This window comes from Heterodontus francisci, unplaced genomic scaffold, assembly GCF_036365525.1.
Source record: "Heterodontus francisci isolate sHetFra1 unplaced genomic scaffold, sHetFra1.hap1 HAP1_SCAFFOLD_58, whole genome shotgun sequence".
Lineage (NCBI taxonomy): Eukaryota > Metazoa > Chordata > Chondrichthyes > Heterodontiformes > Heterodontidae > Heterodontus > Heterodontus francisci.
Window position 1 is genome coordinate 4,079,831 of NW_027142006.1, and position 2,853 is coordinate 4,082,683.

Consider the following 2,853-nt stretch of genomic DNA (forward strand, 5'->3'; position numbering starts at 1 on the left):
GACTTGCTGTCAGTGTATGTCTTTGTTACTGGGTGTCAGTGTGTGTCTTTGTTACTTGGTGTCAGTGTATGTCTTTGTTACTTGGTGTAAGTGTGTGTCTTTGTTACTGGGTATCACTGTATGTCTTTGTTACTTGGTGTAAGTGTGTGTCTGTGTTACTGGGTATCAGTGTATGTCTTTGTTACTTGGTGTTAGTGTATGTCTTTGTTACTTGGTGTAAGTGTGTGTCTGTGTTACTGGGTATCCGTGTATGTCTTTGTGACTTGGTGTCAGTGTATGTCTGTGTTACATGGTTTAAGTGTGTGTCTGTGTTACTGGGTATCAGTGTATGTCTTTGTTACTTGGTGTCAGTGTATGTCGTTGTTACTTGGTGTCAGTGTATGTCTGTGTAACATGGTGTAAGTGTGTGTCTGTGTTACTGGGTGTCAGTGTGTGTCTGTGTTACTTGGTGTAAGTGTGTGTCTGTGTTACTTGGTGTCCGTGTGTGTCTGTGTTACTTGGTGTCAGTGTATTTCTTTGTTACTGGGTGTCAGTGTGTGTCTTTGTGACTTGCTGTCAGTGTGTGTCTTTGTTACTTGGTGTCCGTGTGTGTCTGTGTTACTGGGTATCAGTGTATGTCTTTGCTACTTGGTGTCAGTTTATGTCAAAATACTTGGTGTAAGTGTATGTCTTTGTTACTTGGTGCAATTGTCTGTCTTTGTTACTTGGTGTCAGTGTATGTCTGTGTTACTTGGTGTAAGTGTGTGCCTGTGTTACTGGGTATCAGTGTATGTCTTTGTTACTTGGTGTCCGTGTGTGTCTGTGTTACTTGGTGGAAGTGTGTGTCTGTGTCACTGGGTGTCAGTGCGCGTCTGTGTTACTTGGTGTAGGTGTGTGTCTTTGTTACTTGGTGTCCGTGTGTGTCTGTGTTACTGGGTGTCAGGTTATGTCTTTGTTACTGGTTGTCAGTGTATGTCTTTGTTACTTGGTGTAGGTGTGTGTCTGTGTTACTGGGTATCAGTGTCTGTCTTTGTGACTTGTTGTCAGTGTATGTCTTTGTTACTTGGTGGAAGTGTGTGTCTGTGTTGCTGGGTATCAGTGTATGTCTTTGTTACTTGGTGTCAGTGTATGTCAAAATACTTGGTGTAAGTGTATGTCTTTGTTACTTGGTGTAATTGCCTGTCTTTGTTACTTGGTGTCAGTGTATGTCTGTGTTACTTGGTGGAAGTGTGTGTCTTTGTTACTTGGAGTAAGCGTATGTGTTTGTTACTTGGTGGAAGTGTGTGTCTGTGTTACTGGGTATCAGTGTATGTCTTTGCTACTTGGTGTAAGTGTATGTCTTTGTTACTTGGTGTAAGTGTGCGTCTGTGTTCCTGGGTGTCATTGTTTGTCTTTGTTACTGTGTATCAGTGTGTGTTACTGGGTGTCAGTCTGTGTCTGTGACACTAGGTGTCAGTATTTAGTTTAGTTTCGAGACACAGCACTGAAACAGGACCTTCGGCCCACCGAGTCTGTGCCGACCATCAACCACCCATTTATACTGAACCTGCAGGAATCCCATATTCCAATATCATCCCCACCGGTCTATATATATTTCCTTCCACCTACCTATACTCGGGGCAATTTATAATGGCCAATTAACCTATCAACCTGCAAGTCTTTGGCATGTGGGAGGAAACAGGAGCACCCGGAGGAAATCCACGCAGACAAAGGGGGAATTTGCAAACTCCGCACAGGCAGTACTAAGAATCGAACCCGGGTCCCTGGAGCTGTGAGGCTGCGGTGCTAACCACTGCGCCAATGTGCACCCACCCCAGGGTGTGCCTGTGTTGCTGGGAATCAGTGTCTGTCTTTGGTACTTGTTGTCAGTGTATGTCTGTGTTACTTGGTGTAAGTGTGTGTCTGTGTTACTGGGGATCAGTGTATGTCTTTGTGACTTGGTGTCAGTGTATGTCTTTGTGACTGGGTGTCTGTGTGTGTCTTTGTGACTTGGTGTCAGTGTATGTCTTTGTTACCTGGTTTATGTGTGTGTCTGTGCTACTGGGTATCAGTATATGTCTTTGTTACTTGTTGTCAGTGTATGTCAAAATACTTGGTGTAAGTGTATGTCTTTGTTACTTGGTGTCAGTGTATGTCTGTGTTACTTGGTGTCAGTGTGTTTGTTTGTGTTACTGGGTGTCAGTGTGTTTCTGTGTTACTTGGTGTCCGTGTGTGTCTTTGTTACTTGGTGTCCGTGTGTGTCTGTGTTACTTGGTGTAAGTGTGTGTCTGTGTCACTGGGTGTCAGTGCGCGTCTGTGTTATTTGGTGTAAGTCTGTGTCTTTGTTACTTGGTGTCCGTGTGTGTCTGTGTTACTGGGTGTCAGGTCATGTCTTTGTTACTGGGTGTCAGTGTATGTCTTTGTAAGTTGGTTTAAGTGTATGTCTGTGTTACTGGGTATCAGTGTATGTCTTTGTTACTTGGTGTCAGTGTATGTCTGTGTTACTTGGTGTAAGTGTATGTCTTTGTTACTTGGTGTCAGTATATGTCTGTGTTACTTGGTGTAAGTGTGTGTCTTTGTTACTGGTTATCAGTGTATGTCTTTGTTACTTGGTGTCAGTGTATGTCTGTGTTACTTGGTGTAAGTGTGTGTCTGTGTTACTGGGTATCAGTGTATGTCTTTGTGACTTGGTGTCAGTGTATTTCTTTGTTACTGGGTGTCAGTGTGTGTCTTTGTGACTTGGTGTCATTGTATGTCTTTGTTACTTGGTGTACGTGTGTGTCTGTGTTACTGGGTATCAGTGTATGTCTTTGTGACTTGGTGTCTGTGTATGCCTTTGTTACGTGTTGTCAGTGTGTGTCTTTGTGACTTGGTGTCAGTGTATGTCTTTGTTAC